At 34.2% G+C, this 21,006-nt stretch overlaps 1 pseudogene across 1 annotated transcript in view; it reads left to right on the top strand.

The window, feature by feature from the left end:
• The window catches only part of LOC308264141 (ubiquitin carboxyl-terminal hydrolase 10-like), a 124,608-nt pseudogene extending 109,802 nt beyond the window's left edge, over positions 1-14,806 (top strand). Inside the window, exons 6-7 of the transcript in view lie at positions 8,363-10,086; positions 14,199-14,806. The product of the transcript in view is annotated as a ubiquitin carboxyl-terminal hydrolase 10-like (transcript). The remainder of the gene's footprint in view (positions 1-8,362; positions 10,087-14,198) is intronic.
• The last annotated feature ends 6,200 nt before the right edge of the window (positions 14,807-21,006 follow it).

Genomic DNA, 21,006 nt, shown 5'->3' with positions numbered 1-21,006 from the left:
TGTTGGAAGCATTTGACTTGTTGGGGACCTGGGTTGTTTTCTGCACAAGAATCCCTCAGAGTGGTATGAAGGTAATGGCATGATTAGATTTAAGTCTGTCCGAAACATTTTTTCTTGCATAGAAACATGGAACCATCAGCTGAGAAGCTTCTATCTTATCACCAAGATGAGATAGCTATTCAGAGAGTAGGATGAGAGGACACAGGTACTACAGGTATCATTTATATAAAGGATATAGATATAATATGTATAGTCACCTAAGAAAGAAAAGAAGAAAGCATTTGACAGGAATGATAATCCTTTTCCTTAAGTATCTCTATTTTAGTTTTGAGTATATACTCTGTGTGTGTGTGTGTGTGTGTGTGTGTGTGTGTGTGTGTGTGTGTTGTCCCTGGGGATTGAACCCAGGGATATTCTATCTCTGAGCTATACTCTGCTATACTCCAAAGAGGATCAGAAGTTTGAGGCCAGTCTATGCATCTTAGCCACATGCTATCTCAAAATAAAAAAGAAATAAAACACAATGTAGCTCATTTGTAAAACTTACCTATATGGAATCTGAAATGACTACATAAAAAGGTAGCAAACTGAATATTTCTATTATGATACGGGAAAATTAAAACTCTCAATGGTAAGGAAATGAAAACCTAAGTGGTTTCCTACTGCTTAAAGTAAAATAGAATGAATTTTTTGGTCCTTATGGAAATAATTTATTAAACAGAATTTTCACTTATGTATGTCATCAAAGGATTATTCTATCTTTATTATGTTTAACAAAAACATGAAGTAGCTGTTTATAAATTATAGGGTAGTATATTTAATACAATTTTAACAAAGTGTAAGTTATATTATACTTTAAATATATGTGTAATACATAAGACTGATTTTAAATTAAATGTAATGTACAAGGACCATTTTATTACATTATAGTATGATATGAATTGCCTTGCAATATACATTAATAAGATATACAATTTACAAGGTAGGTCATGAAGATGCTTAAAAATGAAGTTATAGATTTATATTGTAACATTATTTCCTATCCCTTACTGTCATGTTAGTTTTTAAACTGGAATGATAAAGCCAATGAATGACTAATTGATAACAAATAATAAGAAATTAAAGTCACTCTATAATTCTATATATTTTCCACTGAGATTTAGAAAAGTAATTATTTTGAATTTAAATTGGATGATGTAAATCATGGAAGATTTTTTATAAAACTGACAAGAGTAAATAATTGAAGAAAAGCTTACCACTAAATGATTTTCAAATCCTCAAACACCGAAATTTTTATTTCCCAAAATAAAAATCTAACATTTGAAGTATGAAATATACTGAACACAGCCAAAATGACTTTTTATTTGATTCAGAATTTAGATATTGACACTGTTAAAGTTGTATTATTTCTGTATTACTTGACTAGCCCCTTTTGTGGATATCATGGAAACAAATTGAAACATTTTCATGAAACTTATAAAACAAGCAGTTTATAACTGAGTTCTCTGTTTTTGTTAATAAACTATCATGTTTAAGACTATATTGTGTAACATTTCTTTACTTCTAGCTCTCTGTATGTGGAAAACACTTTTGTACTCCTTTTGGGAAAAACTTGTCTAATTTCACATGTAAGCAAATTCTATTATGGTAATATATGAGCCACAGTGGAGGTGATACTAAAAGTAATAGTTGAAATACATCTTTCAGGGTAATGTAAACTATACCCACAGTTATTTGAGCTAATTGTCAGAGGTGGGATTTAAAGGGAGATGGAGATTATTTCGTCAATGAGGAAAAAACTAAAATGCTCCTGCAAAATTTTATAAATCAGGTCAATCATGCAACATTTCTGAATGTCGAACGTTTTAATAACAGCTTATTTTTCCAAATTGCACATTAATTCTTCAGATAAATTCTATTTGGAGAAATATATAAAATGACAGACACAATATACAGAAGACAAAATGTAAGAAGAAAGGTTAAAAGGGAACTTGAGAACCAAAAATCCATTTAACCAGAAAGAAATACACATGAGATATACAAATAATATTTAGAGAGACAATAGAGATGATAGATGATAGATATATAGATAAATAGATGATTTATGATAGACATGTGATAGAAGATAAGACACAGATATAGATGCATACACTGAGACTATAAACATATTAGTTTCAAGAAAAATCTGGGTTTTAGGAGGTTTGGTTATGACAAAACTTCTACTATTTCTGTGATATTTTCCCAAATTATCCAGCAATTGTATAGAATACTATTTGTCTCTCCTGCCCCAATCATCAAGAAATTAGAATTATAGGAATTAAAAATGCAAACTCAGCACTTAGTGGATAGAAGAGGTACAAACAGATATATTTCATAGGCAAACTCCTAAGTTACTGATCTGAAGTAAGAAACTGTCTATCAAGGCCGGGTGTGGTGGCCAAGTTTGTAATCCCTTCATTTGGGAGGCGGAGACAGGAGGATCGTGCAGGTTTGAAGCCAGCAGTGTTGGCATAAGAGACCCTGTTTCAAAAATATAAAATAGGTCTGGGACGGTAGCCCGGAAGTAGAAGGGCTTCCAGGAACCCCAGTACTACACACACACACACACACACACACACACACACACACACACACACACACATTGTCTATCAAGGAGAGAGTTGTTTGGCTATAAAATCAGTACAAAGGTTAATCACAGAGGTTGTAAACTACATGAGCCTTGGAGATACTTTCTACTGTCTGATGTTGTGAGGGAGCTGACTGTGGCACAGAGGTACAGTTGCTCCTCTGCTGAGGATTTGTGTTCCATCACATTTTGGTTCACAATAAATCAATTTCTTGGAGTCATTAAAAAAATCTTTGGACATAGTGTCACAAGATCTAGACACATGATACAATGTTAACTCTCACAATATTTTATCTGCAAAAATTATATCTCTCCTTTAAAATCTCTGAGATAATCTAATTAACAATGTATATGAACCGGGCGTGGTGGCGCACGCTTGTAATCCCCATGCTTGGGAAGCGGAGACAGGAGGATCGCGCAGGTTCGAAGCCAGCCGCGCTGGTTTAGGAGATCCTGTTTCCAAAAATAAAAATAGGTCTGGGAGTGTAGCCCGGAGGTGGAAGGGCTTCCAGGAACCCCAGTACCAACACACACACACACACACACACACACACACACACACACACACACACACACACACAAAATAGCCGGGAGTGGTGGCACACACTTGTAATCCCCGCGCTTGGGAGGTGGAGACAGGAGGATCGCGCAGGTTCGAAGCCAGCCGTGCTGGCTTAAGAGACCCTGTTTCCAAATAAAAATATGTAAAAAGTAGGTCTGGGAGTGTAGCCCGGAGGTAGAAGGGCTTCCAGAAACCCCAGTACCACCAAAAAAACAAACAAACCAAAACAAAAATGTATATCAATGCTTTAGTAATCTCATTATTTGTTTTTTTAACAATTTAATGAGTAATCATTAACATGGAAAACAAAATAATTATATGGTGAGAACCTATTCCACAGCTGTCAAGCTAACTGCTGCTGCTGAAAATCCTGTCTCCTCACGGGAAGGTAGACCAGATTGTGGAAACCCAGGAAATTCCCTAAATCGAAATTGAATACATCAAGAGAGCAAGCAGCCTGAGAGGTGGCTTCATATGTACCTTGATTTTGGCCCAGTGAAATCCATATTAAGAATTCTCACCTAGATAAATTTATATTGTTCTAAGCACATAAATTTGTAATAAGTTGTTGTAACAATAAGAATTAAGCCAGATAATGAGAGTAATACAACCAACCCACTGCTCTCTCATGCATCATGTTTCTTATAGGACAGTTATGAGCAGAATTTCCTTTCCTTAACATTTAAAATACATCTGAAGTAGTCGAATATGATGGCACAAGATTGTAATTCAAGTGTTTGGGAGACTAAGATAGGAGAATCACTGGTTCTAGGGCAGCCTCAGCAATTTAGTAAGGCCCTCAGCAACTTAGTACAACCCTGTTGCAAAATAAAAAGTAAAATGGGGCTTAGGGAGCATGTCATAGGTAGATACCCCTGGGTTCAATCCTCAGTGTCATAATAAGTAAATACATACATACATACATACATACATACATGCATGCATACATTTGAAGTATGTACTAAATTCCTAAAATTTTCTATGTACTAGAGATATAGTGTTAATGAAAATAAAGTCCTTATGTTCTAAATAGGGAGAGAGATAAATTGATAACATATTATGCACATGTAACCGTACCATAAGAGATCAGGAAGCTATTGCATAGGAAATCATGCCTTATGTGCTCCAAAAGAACAATTGGCAATGATCTCAGTGAAGTGAGAGGTGGAGATGGATTTGTGCAAAATCTGAGCAATAAGACATCAGGGATAGAAAGTTTCATGAGATTTTACTCTTTGAGATCATAAATGTGGGGAGGGGAGGAAAACTAATTAAAATTTAATTCCTTACAAATAATTGTAGATTTTTTTCTCAATGGTTTGAAACATCAATTACTTTAAGCTTTACTGAAGCCTAAATTTTTAATGTTCAGTGAACAATATCTAAGACTGATCTAAACTGCATAATAAAACTATCTTCAAGTATTCATTAGGAACACTTTAAGTAGCATGAGTGTGTTACTTTTTTCTCTTTTTTCCTAAGTAAGACTGCTGAGAGTTTGACCTTGAGATACTATGCACTCAGACATCTAATAATTTACAACTTAATTTTCTTAGGCTGAATTATTTGTTTAATGGCTTTCTAGATTAATATGTATCCTTACAATGTCACTTATTGGAAGAATCACTTGAGAATCTATACACAGTAGCTATTACAAATGAGCCCAAAAGACTACATAGTCAGCATATATGTTGATTACATACCTTGCCTTATGGTAGACATTGCTGCTAGTAATTTATTTGGAACACTAATTTGGAAGTTATTTATCAATTTGGGGGTATATCAACATTCTTTTACAAGTTCATGAGTTAAAACTATCTCAAACCAATGTGAGGGCAAACATTTAGAGAAATACTTTTGTGCAAACATGTTATCTTGGTCTTTAGAACTAAATTCCTATCCCTTTTTATCCTGTCAGTTTTGAAGTTCTAATCACAGTTGCGCCAGAGCTAGAGTCATTTATTTTCCAAAAGTTACTCTGCTAAATAAATCTACCTGTCCTCAAATTAGATAATATGAAAAAATATAATTATTACTCTATGTATCAAAATCAGTTTATGTGCTGATGTAGTGGTGCATGCTTTTAATTACAGCATTTGGGAAGCTGAGACAGAAAGATTGTGGTTTGAGGACAGCCTCAGCTACTACTTAGTGAGGCCCTCTACAACTCAGCAAAACCCTGTTTCCAAATAAACAATAAAAAATAGAACAGGGAATGTAGCTTGGAGGTAGAATGCCCCTGGGTTACATCCCCAATACCACAAAAATAATCAGTTTATGCTTTGAATTAGTCATCTGGAAATATTATAAATTGAGCCCAAGTTTTCTTAAATTGAGTTTTGGAATGTTTTAGAATTGCTTTCTAATCCCATAATTTAATTTTTGTTTTAATTTTCAAACTAAGGAAAGACTTTTATCCTTTCAAGATGATTATTTTTATTTTTGTAATTATCCATGCTTAGTATGGAGCTAAAGATATTGAATTGAATGTGTAATCAGGTTAGGCTTAATAGGATGGAGCATGAGGTTTTATAGGTGCTAAAAATGATTATTATATATTTCAAATGTTAACACACAAAAATGCATTAACTATTTTAGCAGAACTTTATTTGTACTTAATACTTGTTTAGGAGCTGTTTCAGAGTTTAAGATATATTCACCAAAATAATAATAAAAATAACATCAACAAGCACCACCATAGTGAACAATAATAAATAAATGGCCATGACCCATAGAACTTGTGATAAGTATATCCTTACAGAGGAAATGAGAAGGTAGAAAAAAAAAGCCCAATTTTAGAAAATAAAATAGCTAGTGTTGGTGGTGCAGACATGTAATCTCAGCCCTTGGGAGGCTGAGACAGGAAGATAGAAGGTCTGAGGCCAGCATAGGGTGACTAAGTGAGACTGATTCAGAATAAAAATTATAAGGAGCAGAGAATCCCCTGAGTTTAATAACTAAATTCCAGCACTACAAAATGAAGCAAATAAATAAAAACTAGGTAAGTGATTATGAAATAATTAAAAAGTGTTTTAAGAGAAATAGTAAAGGGAAGAGTAGAGCTAGGAAGTGTGGGCTGTTGGGAAACAGGGTTGGGGTATTAAAGAACGTGGTCATAACATTTTGGGCACTTAACAACTTTAATCTCAAATGTTGATTATTCTGAATGCAAATAATATTTGGATTCCTGTATTCTTGCATGCTGTATTAAAAATTAAAAATGTGGTTGAGCAACAGAGAAGAAATCTAATTCCTTTATCAGATGTCAGTTCAGTAAAACATCAAGTCAAAATTCAAACTCTCTTCTCTCTCCTAAGCAGTTTGTAATTTGAAGCACTTTATGTGCTTCAAGGCACTTTACATTTATAAGTGGATAATTAGAGAGGTCCTCAATTGAGATAGGTGTTAAGTATTATCCTTACTATTTTATGGAACTAGAATTAGAGTTGACAAGTCTCTGGGGTCAATCCAAGTGGGAAAATTGAGTTACGGATCTAAATCAACAGAATGATGCTGCTGGCCTAGTGCCCTTGAATAAGTCACATTTTTTCCATTTCCTTGTCTGGAGACAATGGTGAGAAGGTATAAAAAGGAACAAGTAACAATAACACTTATCAAAGAGTTTTAGTTCAATTTAGCATAGACAGGAACTTTTATGATGGCTTATTATTCTTACACCAGTGTCGTATATAGCAAAAAATGTTGTCATGATTAACAAAGGTGGCATAATAGTGTTAAAATAATTTTACCCATAGCATAAGACAACCAAGTGATGTATTTAAATATAAAAATATTTAAATTATTAAATTATGTTTAAAATGGACACATGTGTACTAAATTCATGTTGCTTGAAGCATAAGGCAAGAAACTGGAGCAGTTTTATAAAATGTTTCAAACTCAGATTTCTAGTCAAGTAGTTTATATCTCAAGCTGCATGAATATATACATACACAAAAATACACACACACACACACACACACATACACACACATGCATGTGTATACAAACACATACACTGACGTATTTGTTTTTGAAATTTGCTTTTGATTCAATTCCAGGAGTTCTTAATTTTTTTTCTTTTACTTGAACAAGCATATACTTAATATGACTGTAATGTTTAAAGCTTGTATTGGAATCCTCCTGATTATGAAATTTTAGATATGATAAATAAACATTTCATATTATATTCTGCCCATGTTGGCATCCAAGTGGAGGGATTACAAGCGTGCGCTACCACTCCCGGCTTGTATATCATATTTTAGCTTCCTCTTTTTATAAAGATACCAGTCAAAGGGCATCATGCTCTATCCCAGTGATCTCATTTTAAATTAACTACCTCAAAACGTCCTGTATACACATAGTTAAATTCTGAGGTATCTGGTATTAAAATTTGGGGGGACAAAATTCAGCTCGTAAGAGATATATTATTTTGTCTTTACGTCATGCAGCTTTTCCATTCTTTGTTCACAAATGTACCGACTAATGTGTATTGCTTTCTTCAAAAAATACGAAGGTGTGATTATTTGTCTCTATAGTGCTTTGTTATCTAAAGAATAAGAGGGCTTTTTTTGTTGTCACTGAGGAATTCATTGTTGAACAATTTTATTCATTAAATTAATAGTAAAATGAATAGCTTGAAAATTTGATTTTTTTCTTTTCATAGGCAATTCATCATGCACAATATATTGGTTTTAATGATAATATGTTTGCCCATGCCACTATTTCATTGAATTTGATTTTGTTTTTCTAGCTAATGCAACAGATTACTTTTCTACTTCTATAATTTTTGTGGTATTTATTCTTCAAGGTTTTTAAAATCAATAGTCAAAGTATAATAATTATCAAAAGCTTCATATCTGACTTTATTAATAAATGTAAATCTATAGTTTTTGTTTTTTGCTTTTTTGAAATTTACTCTTGGATACATTTGCTTAACTTATTTCACATTAATTCCTGCAAATTGTGTTGTTTAAACTCCTGAATTTTGTGAACATATGGACAGAAAATCTAGGTGGTGGGGGACACAGTGGGAGGTGCCAGAGCTGTACCAAGTCTTATTGTAATGGACTGCCATGACCATCCACAACCCACAGGACAAAACAGATTAATGTGGTTACTGGCATCTCCTTCCTCACTACATGTAAATCCTGTGAATATATTTTTTTAAATTTTAGTCCTGTGAATTTAGTCAGATCATTTTGACTCCTCAGTCTTCAGTTGTGCTCCCTTGGTACAGTGGAAAAGCTCTGTGTGGTAAACAGGCTACAGATTAACTGCTTCATTGACAGGATAGTAGAGAATAGAGTTTGGTGTTAATGAAGCCTTTGGACCCAGTGACACTTTGCCGAGAATGCCCAGCTACAATATTTTAAGCACACTGAATCCTCAGGCCCCTGAATTTATTCTTGGCTGTACCAATTCCAGAAAGACCCCTGATTACATAGATAAAGAAGTGAACTACAGGCTCTGTTGACTGCCAGTTTGTGACCTCTGCCTTCATGATGGGTAATGGTTTTAGTGGAGGCAGAAGTTCTGGAAAACTATGGTGGCTTGGGTGGTCATTGGATAAAGGGATCATATAAAGAAGAAGCAGCCACCTTGATATTACAGTTACTGAAAAATGGGGGTGATGAAAGCTTTTCTGTGGAAGCCCTGGTCGATGACCACACCAACTCAGCAGGCTCCAAGAGCAAGGGTGCAGAGGCTGCAGAGTTCATGGATGATGTGCTTTCCTCAGTTTCTCCCAGGACTGGTAGCAGCTCTCAAAACCCCATGGACTTCATCAGCGACCCCGTGCCTCACAAGATTTTTCTGCAAGCACTGGACAGGGAAGTCAGGACTGCAGGGCAGTTCTGGGGCTGCCACAGACTGATTGTGAACCAGATTGCCTCCCTGCAGAGAGCCTGCCAAGAACAGCCATGGTTCAGTCTGTACTGCCACCTATATTACTGACAACCTTGGAGTTGCAAATGAACAAATACATGATTCCTCGGGAGAGGGCATAGCTGCCAAAACGGCAAAGTTGCAAACTGGGGATAGCATAAACTCAGACTCATTGAAGCTCAAGGGTGCGTCACTTCCCAATGAGCCAGTTGTTGTGTCTGGAGCCATCCCTGTTAGCCAGCCACCAAATCCTGGGCCAGGCTCTTTCATGATTCTCAGCCCTCTTCCTTCTAGCCATTGTCCTTTGTGAAAACTAACTGTTCCCCTGCTGCCACATCTAGCCTGGTCCCTGAAAAGCAGGTTGAAGTCAAAGAAGAGCTTGTTTCAGTTTTAGAAGATCCTGTTGCCATAAATATTGCAGAGTAATTGAAGCATGTAACCCTTATACATAAGCCAGTGTCACTGCAACCTTGTGGGCTCATCAATAAAAGAAACTGGTACTACATTAATGCCACCCTCCAGGAGCTGGTGGCTGGCTCTCAGATGTATTCCCTGATGAAGTTCATTCCTCTGTATTCAAAAGTGCAAAAGCCTTAAATATCTATGTCCATGATAGATAGCTTTATCAGGCAAATGAATGAGTTCACTAACATGCCAGTATCTCCCAAACCCTGGCATGCTCTTGAGGATAAAATCATGAGTAATATGCACCCTGGAGCTCCTTTCCAACCTATTTATATTTATAGACTCCTGACAGTTATCAAGTTGAGCCTGTCTGAAAAGGAAGATGCTGAGGAGTAGTTGGGCTTCATTCTAACAGGTTTACAAAGAGATTCTGAACCTGAAGAAGCTCCTCTCATTAAATAATGAAAACCTTAGGATGTCTAAGAGACCCAAAAGCCACTTGGTAAATGACAAAGAGTGGAAAAATCAAGGTGAAGGAAGTGAGGACTAATGGGACCAAGTGGCCCCAGGAATAAGGATTCCGTCACCCACCAAGAAGACACTGTTCAGAGTCCAATCACCCACAATTATTTTTACTTCTATTTACATATTTTTTGCTTTTATTGGTGCATTATAGTCTCATAATATAATGTAAATCATGTTGAAAATGACATACATGCCATAATACTTGATGCCCCCCACTTCCTCATTTTACTCCTTTCTAATACCAAATACCAGATTGGTATATACCAGAATGGTATATTCACATGTATACACACAGACAATAGTAGTATTTGCATTAATGAACCTCAGTCTTACTCCTCCCCAACCCCTCCTCCCTGGCTTCACTGTGGTTATTCTCCATTACCTGGAGTCACTCTGGTATCACAAATATTCCTAGCTCACATATATTAGAGAAAACATATGACCCTTCATTTTCTGTCCTTGGCTAATTTCACTTAACATAATGTTCTCCAGTTCCTTCTATCTTTATTTAAAATAACATAATTTTGTTCTTTGCAGAGTAGAATTCCATTGTGTGTATTTCCCATAGTTTTGTCATCTATTGATTTGTTAATGGACACCTAGGTTGGTTCCATAGTTAGATATCATGAATTGTGCTGGTATTTTTTTTCTGTTTGTTTGTTTTATGGTACTGAGGTTCCTAGAAGCCCTTCTACCTCCGGGCTACACTCCCAGACCTATTTTATATGTTTTATTTGGAAGCAGGGTCTTAAGCCAGCATGGCTGGCTTCGAACCAGCGTGATCCTCCTGTCTCCGCCTCCCAAGCGCGGGGATTACAAGTGTGTGCCACCACTTCCGGCTGAACTGTGCTGTTTTGAACATGGGTATGCATGTATTATTCTAGTTTGCTGGTTTCAACCCTTTTATAGAGATACCCAGTAGTGGTATAGCCAGATCTTATGGTAGATCCATTCAGTTTTCTAAGGAATCTCCACACTGATCTCCATAGTGGTGAACTAATATGCACTCCACCAAAAGTGTAGAAAAGTTCCTATTTTTCCACATCCTTGCCAAAATTTATTGTTATTTTACTTCTTTATGCTTGCCGTTCTGATAGGGTTAGATGCAATCTCCACATAGATTTGAATCTACCTAATTGCTAATGGTGTTAATTTTTTTATGTATTTATTGGCCAATTGAATCTCTTCTTTTGTGAAGGGTCTATTCAATCCAAGTGCCCATGTCTTGATTGGGTTATTTGCTTTGTTGATGTAATTTTTTTTGTGTGTGTGTGTGTGTGTGTGTGTGTTACTGGGAATGAAACCCAGGGGTTTTCTACCTCCTAACTACACTCTAAGCCCTATTTTTTATTCTTTTTTTTTTTAAACTGGGTCTCACTGAGTTGCAAAGAGCTTCACTAAGTAATAGCTGAGGCTGACATCGAACCACGATCCTCCTATTTCAGCCTCCCAAATGCTGGGATTACAAATGTGCACTACCATGCCTGGTTAGGTGTAAAGTCTTTTAAGATCCTTGTATATTCTGGACAACTGGTAAAGATTTTCTCCCAATCTGTAGAATTTCTCCCTAGATTCTTGATGATTTCCTTTGATGAACAGAAACTTTGTAGTTTGATGCCATCCCACCTGTCAATTCTTGTTTTAATTTCCTGAACTTTGGAGCTTTGGTAAAGTTACTATCTGTTCCTATATGCAGGAGTGTTGGACCTATGCACTCCTCTAACAGCTTCACAGTGTCTAGTTTAACTTCCATGTCTTTTATCTATGCCTTGTTGATTCCTGAGTACGGTGAGATGTAGGGATTTAGTTCCATTTTTCTACAAATGAATAGCCATTTTTCCCAGGACCATGGGTTGAAAAAAAATCTGTCTTTTCTCCAGCATATATATTTGGCCCTTTTGTCAAAAATCAATTGACTATAAATGTTTGGATTTGTTTCTGTATCATCTATTCTGATTCATTCAACTGTGTGCATGCTTTTGTACCAGGACTATGCTATTTTAATTACTATATCTTTGCATAATAATTTAAAGTCAGGATTTGTGATGCCTCCTGCATGTTTCTTATTTCTGAGAATTGCTTTGGCTATTCTGGGTCTTTTGTTCTTATGAAACTTATGACTAATTTTTGTAGGTCTATGAAGAATGACATTGGTATTTTAAAAGGGAATCACATTGACTCTGTAGATCACTTTTGGAATAATGGCCATTTTGATGGTATTTATTTTGCCTATCCAAGAGCAAGGGAAATCTTTCCATTTTCCAAAGTCTTATTCAATTTCTTTCTTTAGTGCTTTATAAATTTCATTTTAGAGGTTTATTACCTCTAGAATGCTATATTACTTAACCCAACAATGATTAGGTTTATTCCTAGGTATTTTATTAGTTTTGAGGTTATTGTGAATGGGATTGTTTTCTGCATTTCTGTCTTTGTGGATTCATTGTTGGCAAATAGAAAACCTACTGATTTCTTTAGGTTGATTTTGTATCCCACCACTATGCTGGACTGGTTAATTAGCTCCAGTAATCTTTTGGTTTAGTTTTATTTTTGAGGGTCTTCTAGATATAAGATCATGTCATCTGAAAACAAATATAATTTTAATTCTTCTTTTCCTATTTGAAATCCTTTGATGTCCTTCTCTTGTCATGTTACTCTGGAAAGCGTCTTAAATACTATATTGCAAAGAAGTGGTGATAGTGAGCATCTTTGTCTTATTCCAAAATTTAAAGGAAATTTTTGCAGATTTCCCCATTCAATATAATGTTGGCTTTCAGTTTATTTTATATTGTCTTAATGATGTTGAGATACATTCTTTCTATTCCAAGTTTCTACAGCATTTTTTTTTTACCATGAAGAGGTGCTGTATTTTTTTCAAATGCTTTTCCAGCATCTATTGATATTATCATGGGATTTTTGTTCTCAGTTATATTTATTTGGTGATATAAGGTAATATATACTAGAGTTGAGAGATAGTGAATTATATAGGAGAATTAGGTAGCCAATATAGAATATTCAGGTAAAGTAATATGAAATGGATTGAATATAAAACAAATTAAAAACAAATATTTAGAGGGAAGAAAATAGATAGGAAAGAGGGAGGAAGCTTGTAAAATAAATGGAAAAGAGAGCAACAAAGAAAATAACAAAACAACCAACAAGCCAAATAACAACAAATAAAAAAAAATTTGCAAATACATTAAGCACAGAGCTGACTCGGCTTCTGCTGTCCTCCTGGGTCTACATGAGTTCTGTTAGCCTTTTAATAATAATAACTGTAGTAGATTCTGGAGCATGTTCCAAGCACTCTCATTTGCTCAGTAACCAGTGATGTGACTGCAGCCCTACTTTGGGTCTCTTGCAATGATTAAAACCCTGAGCTGGTGTATCTCTGTCAGAGTCAACACCATGGCGATTTCACCCCACTTGTGCCTCTCTCCAGTCCAAGCTTGGCTCTCGATGCAGCAGGTGTCACTGGGAATGAACCCCATATAAGCGCTGGGCTCAACACTTTCTGTAGGCCCTGGGCCTGAGCCCTCTCTCTGTACCCACACTGGTCGTGAATGTCCAGTGTAATCTCTGAGTTATTTCCAGAGAACCTGTGTGGATACTGTGCCCTGGGCACTATGGGCCTCTCTTGACCTTTGGTAGCAACTTCTGACCCAAACTCCTCAGGGGTGGACTGCCAAATATCAGACTTCCAGGCTCTCTGCAGCTGTTCAGAGTGGTCTTTGAATGAGAAGCACAGTAAACTTACTGTCAAGTGTGGCTCAGGGACTCTGGAGGGCAAAGTGTATTACTGCAGACTCAGGTTTTTGGCCAAGCATTCAGACTAGCAGATTTTTGTCATTCCTGAAGTGAGGGACTGATTGTTTAGAATGCTGAAGATCTGCAGCCACTTATTTTAAATCAAGTCCTTGTCTTCTTTGCCAGGGATCTCTTGAGGCCACAGTGCCAACAGACCCTGCTTGAGTGGACAGGACAAGATGTCATGGCACAGTAGTAGTGTTCACTAGGTTAGTTGTGTACATGGGCACTTTGGTATACCCTGTTATATCTACTAAATTTTATTCCTCTACTGTTCAATTTTTCATATTTTTGTTCATCTCTTCTTTGAAGAGACGCTTTCACAGTAAATAGATGCCATTTGTTACAGCAGCTGAATTGTACTGCATCCCACAGTCCTCATCTTGCCTTCAGTCATCACAGGAACTTTTGGTGGACACAGCAGGTCTGTGATTTACTAGCAGAGCTCAAAGGAATCGGCCACTTTGCAGCCATTTTACATGTTGCAGTTGGATATACAGTCTGACAAGAAATGAACAGTCCAGGATGCATTAGAAAGCTTGATTGAAAGGGAATCTGATCAAGAGCATACCAAAAAAACCCAAAAGAAACAAAACACACAAAAAAGACATCAAGATAAACCAGAGAGTGTCTCTGGAAAAGCTCCTTCTTGTTCTCTTGCTACACCTGAAGTGACTTGTGTAGACGAAGATTGATGAGTGCCAGAAACTGATTAAAAAATATGGAGTACCCTATGGACTTGGAGAACAGCAAAACATTTGTTTCTTTGGAGATTAAATATAAGAATTTTAAATGCCACAGAACCTATAGGCTATTTGTAGTGGTCTACTATCATGCAGTAGCACCATGGATGGCCACTAAACCAAAGATGTCTTCCAGATTGGCCTCAATGGCTAGCTTTGTATTGATGACCAGTCAAGGTGATCACCCAGTACCAGATAGTAAAGCCTGCAACCACCATTACACACAGTGCACAGCCTATCTTCTGTACTACCGCCTAGTGGACCTGCTATAATCCAGTGTGTCCTGTGTATGTCTTTCTAAAACACCACTTTCACTAACTCTACCCCTCTACAGTGACACTTTAGGGAGAAATTTTCTTTTCCAGGAATGGGCTAAAATGAAAAGAGATGCCTTGGGGTTTGTGCACAGCATAGTTTATGTTGACTTCTATCTTCCAAATCGAAATAATTTGGTTGAAACAGACTGTCTCTTGATTTAAGAAAGTACACAGAAACCCATATTTCTGAAATACTGCTGATTCCTGAGGTAAAAAGAGGAACTTGCATTAGATTCCCAGCTTAATTGCTTAGGAGAATAAATTTTGCACTTGTAAATTTGTGAAATGTATTTTTATCTTTCTTTAAAAATAAATCTTTAAGCATCACACTTTTCTCCTCAACCCTTTAGGTTTTGATAAATGAAAAAATGAGCCAGTTATCAGAGAAGAAATGTTTTTTACTTTGGAAAAAAACAGAAACAAAAAGTAAGTTGCTGGTCTCTAACTGTGATTATATACACATTACAGATCAAATATTTGGAGTTACGACATTGATGTGCATAGATGGGTGATTGTAACTTTATTACCATTTAAAGACTTCAAATCAAATTTATGCTTATGTATACACATAGTGAAAAGTGGACAAAAGGATGAAGATTGGCCCTTGCTGAAGATTGCTCTGATTCTGCTGTCTGCTCCTTTCTAATGCCCCGTCCTTATCTTGCATTGTTTAGTGATACCTAGGAGTATGAATTGTCGCCTATCAATTAAATCACAAGTTGGTTTTAAAAATAAATACATGAATAAATAAATTCCTGAATCTTATTTCAAATTGATAATTATATGCATGCTTAGTAAGATGTTTATTTCACACTACTGAATATGTATTCAATGAACAGTTGAGTATATTTTATGTAATACAGAAAGATATTTCTTAGCTTTCAACAATTTTAATATAATTACAAATTCTGGCAACATATAGATTCTTGACATATGTGTATTGGTTGAATAATAATTCTTTCTTTTCATAATACATTATTTTCATGGACTACTGAAAATATTGCATTTGATCATCTTCATAGTTTTTCTTTGCTTTACTATTGAAAACGGACATTAGCTAAGTACCATGTATATCTGTCTGTCTTGATACTCACTGAATTATCTTTGAAATGGCTCTGTATTTGTTATTTGAAGTGCTTTTCCTGAATTTTACCTTTCATTTACTGTTATTATGTGAGTGCACATGTGTCATGTGTCTAGCTTTCTTACCACCTATCATTTCAAATGATTAACTTGGCTACATTCCATAGGATAACTTCTTACTTCTCTCAGCTGAATGTAAAACTATTAAAACAAATTTAAATTCAATCTTTTTATTCTATTATATACGAAAGAGCTCAATGAAATATATAATATACTCTATACTTTAAATTAAATGAACCTTTTCACAGATAGTTATCTAATATCAAACCTTTGAGGTACACAAGGAAAACGTTTTTAACTTCATATAAGAACAACTCTTTCTCTTCAGAAATGATGCTATTTGGAGGCTCACAGAATTGAAAACTAATCACCTGTACATTTTGTATTAATCATCAGTTTAGTTTTATTCAAAATGAAAAAATGTCAATTTCAGACTTTGGATTCATTTCCAACATTATGTAGAAGAAGAAAGACTATTTCAATTAATTACATGGTGCTTTCTCCTAAGAAAAATATATTTTTTCCTAAACTCAGAAGCTTTGGTATACATGACTTAAATTTTTTTTCAATCTAATTAATGCCACATGCCCATTGTTTAACCAATTACATGGCAAAAAATATTTTTTCTTTCTGGAATAAACTTACTCTTGAATCTAGAGGTTAAGGCAGCTGCCATGTAATGTATAGACTATATGGTGACAGGCCACTGACTGAAATATAGGACACAGGGAAAATAAAGAGGTAGTTAATGCCTTACATGGGTTAATACTGTTGAGGCAGTGAGTTGCAAAGGCAGTGAGTCGTGATGTTACATATGCTAAGATTTGTTCTGCTCCTGTTGATAGAACTTATTGTATAAGAATCATTAGAAGTTCATCTTCCTGTTCTTTCTTTATGCAATTTAACTGCATCTTTATTACTTTAGAGTTATCAACATTATGATTTTCCTTCATTCATTTTCTTTCTGTTCAAACTGATATAACAAATATATACAGTGTTTAAAAATATCTAGGTTCAAAAGTCAGAAATAATTGGTATGTCCTAATTTTTTAATGAACATTGTCTAAATTGAGAAAAGTTATATAATCTTTATAAATTTCAGTTATCTCATCTTTACAATGATTGCTAATTTTACCTACACTTAATGTATGTTAACATTAAACAACAAACCATTTAAAGAGGTTTTTTATATTACATGGAATCTATAAAGATTTAGAAAACTTACATGTGATTATTAACAATATTTTGATAAAAATTAGCCCCATCTATGCTAATTTCTCATTTATTTTCTTCAGAGTAAATGCAATAGTTTGGTAAAGAGTGTGCATTGAACTTTTTTCCCATTATATATATGTATACATATCCTTCTTCTGATATTTTTTTCAAAAAGATATTGCTGCTTTTTGAGTTTTACCAAATAAAATATATATATTTGTTTTCAGTAGTCCAACTCAGGCTAAGTTTAGCTTACTCTAGTGCTTCTTACTATTAACATCTGGAATTTTGTTCCTCTCTTTGTCTTGCACATTGAATTTTCATTGAGAAATTTTAGTTCTTCTGTATGCAGGTAATTTTTTCTTTATTATATGTCTCCATTTCATAGTTGAGGAATAGCTTTTTTTTTGGTTTAGCTTTATATTCTCAATGACAAAATCAGCAGATAGTATAGGACACATAATTGATAAATATTATTGAATTGAATTTTCTAGAATTTGGGAAGTAAAGTATCCTAAAAATGTTTTTTTTTTAATTAAATATTTAGGGAGAAAAGCCATAACTTATAATATGGTAAAGTGAAACATAATTAGGAATGAAATAAAAAATCAATTTGTTATTTGATCAAAAACATATCAGCAGTCAAAACTGAAATTGAATTTCAGGAATGATATAGGCCAGCAAACTTGTAGCAAAAGAAGCAAAGTCATGTTTGGGCGTTGTTATGTAGTTTTGTAGTTTCGGTACTTGGGAGGCTGAGACAGAAGGACTGAAGACTCATTGCCAGTCTCAGCAACTCAGAGAGGTCCTCTGGATTTGGTGAGGCCCTGTTTCAAAATAATAAATAAATAAATAAATAAATAAATAAATAAATAAATAAAATATGGCTGTGAGTCTAGTTCAAAAGTAGAATGTCCCTGAGTTTTATCCACAGTACTACAAAATAAATAATAAATACATGAAGCAGAAGCATCCCTTAAATATTTTATGACATGTATACATGCACATACAAATATAAATGTTATTTGTAAATAATGTTTTAGCTATATTTTTACAATTCTTTTGCTTTGATATCATTGTAAATAAGTAAAATTGCACATTAACTTATTTATGTGTTTATTCCCAAGAGATATATTTCCATTATAAATGCTTAAGAAAGGAAGATAAATGGACAAAATATCAAAAGAACTAAAAATTATGAGAAAAAAAGTATATGAAAAATTTATCCTTTTGATACTCATTTGATACTTTATCATATTTGCCTTATATTTTATTTATTTTTCTTTATTAATGTTGATACTTCCCTTTGGTATCTTTTTAGAGAATAGATGTTAATAATCTAAAATCAGCAATTCAATATGTGTTAAGCTATTTAACAAAATACACAGAGCTTCCCATCATAATTTATGTCATGTTTCTGTTTGATCCCTTAATTTCATAATTAATCTATTAATTTTAAGGAATATTTAATTCATAAAATCAAAAAATGTAATTTAACTTAGCTACTTGGAAAACTAGACCATACTGTTATGAAAGCACATGGAACAACAGCTAATAAAAATAGCCAAAGTTAATGTTAATAATTACAAGCTGAATGTGATGGTACACAATTGTAATTTCAATACTTGGGATTCTGAGAAAGAAGTATTGCAGGTCCTAGGCCTGCCTAAGAAACCAAATGAGACCTTCTTTTATTATTTTATTTTAATTTAATTATTTATTTTTTATTATTTAATTAATTTATTTATTTATTGGTGGTACTTGGGTTCCTGGAAACCCTTCTACCTCCGGGCTACACTCCCAGACCTATTTTATATTTTATTTGGAAACAGAGTCTCAAAAGCCAGCGAGGGTAGCTTCGAACCAGCACAATGCTCCTGTCTCTGCCTCCCAAGCGCAGGAATTACAAGCATGTGCCACCATGCCCAGCCAAACCTTGTTTTAAAACAAAAAAAAGTAAAGCCTGGGGAGGTATCTTGGAAATAGAGTGCCCTTCAACCCCATGTACAGCAACAACAACAACAACAACAACAAAAAGGAATAAAGGAAGAGAGAGAGGAAAAGAGGGAAAGAAAAAAGTTACAAAATGATCAATGCTTAAGTGTCAAGTCAATATCTCAGATGAATTATTTGAAGATTTTCACATAAAATCATATAAATAATTCCCAAAGTTTTTAAGAAATATGAATGGTTTTTTATTTATACAACATAAAATTCTGTATTTCAAATTTAGTATTTATTTGTTTAGGTGACTACAGTCAATCATATTCTCTTTAATGAAATATTTTTGTTTATTATCTAATTCTATTTATTAGAACTTTTAAAAAAGATTATTTAAAAATATCTAGAAATTACCTATAAAACCAGAATTAAATTTTTATAATAAAAGAAAGAGTAAAAAATTGTATTTTTACTGATAATATTAAAATTGAGTTTAAATAACCGTACTATCTATGAACTAAATGGAATCATTAAATAGTATAAAAAATTTATATCATATCCAGGTGTGGTGACACATGCCTATAATCCCAGTACTTGTGAGGCTGGGACAAGAGGATGACAAGTTCACAGCCAGCCTGAGAAATTTAGCCAGGCCCTTAGCAACTTAGTGAGACTCTGTTTCTAAATACAAAATAAAATAGGGTTGGGGATGTAGCTCACAGGTAGAATGCTTGTGGGTTTAATCCACAGTACAAAAACAAAAAATAAAAGTAATCTGACACCAAGCCTATACTTTCAAGGATTATTTTTCCTTACAATAACTTAGCCTAACTTTAGCAACACACACACACACACACACACACACACACACACACACACACATACACACACACACACACACACACACACACCATAAATAATAAAGATTTATTGTAGGCATGCAAAAGTAATGCATCCACCTATCTTTTACCATCTATTATCTAACACAAAACAGAAAATACCTAGAAAATCATTAGTAAGACTTCATTATGCCAAAATTATGAGAATATGTAACTTCAGATTTAATCTCAAGTGGTCTATAATTTTTTATTAGAGTAAGATTTAAGCAAACTCAGCTCTGAATTAAACAAATTAATTATAGCTCTTCATTTATAATATCTTAGCCAGAATCCTTGTCTACTTTTTCAGGGGAAAAAAATCTGGAGCATCTCATTTATCTACCTGCTATTAAGTTTCAAGGGGTGAAATTTTAAGATTATAATAATATTGAATGTGTCACATAAAATAACAGAACAGTATGTGGAGATTCTCTGAAACTTTGAAAGTAGAGGTTGTTTGTTTTCTCCATAGCAGTACTGAGATATACGTACTTCAATTATCTTTCATGCAGTACTGACTTATAAATTTCAGAGGAAATGATGAACAGAAAAAATATGTTTCTGAGATATAGGAATTTTCATTTTTGTCATAATAATTTGTAAAGATAGTTCCATACTTCTGGGATCTAACATATTATTATTTGATTCATGACAAACTTACCACATCATAAGAAACAATAGAAGAAATATTTAATCAATTACTATTTCAATAATGGTAAAATTGCATTATACATTCTGGCTAAGAGTTTCTTTTCTTTTATATACCCTACTATGAGTTTATGAGCATTTGCATATACTCATAAAATATATTCCTAATAAGGACAGTGCAATATTTGAGACATCAAAAGCTTCATAGCATAGACATTAACTCTTCACCTTATTTTTTAATTTATTCTGAGGCTTTTGAATTTAGCATAAAATATTTGTTAGTAAGGAACATAAAGACAGTAAAACATTAGAGTAG

This window comes from Muscardinus avellanarius (genome assembly GCF_963383645.1).
Source record: "Muscardinus avellanarius genome assembly, chromosome: 6".
NCBI classification, from domain to species: Eukaryota; Metazoa; Chordata; class Mammalia; order Rodentia; family Gliridae; genus Muscardinus; species Muscardinus avellanarius.
This window is presented reverse-complemented; position numbering and strand designations above follow the sequence as displayed.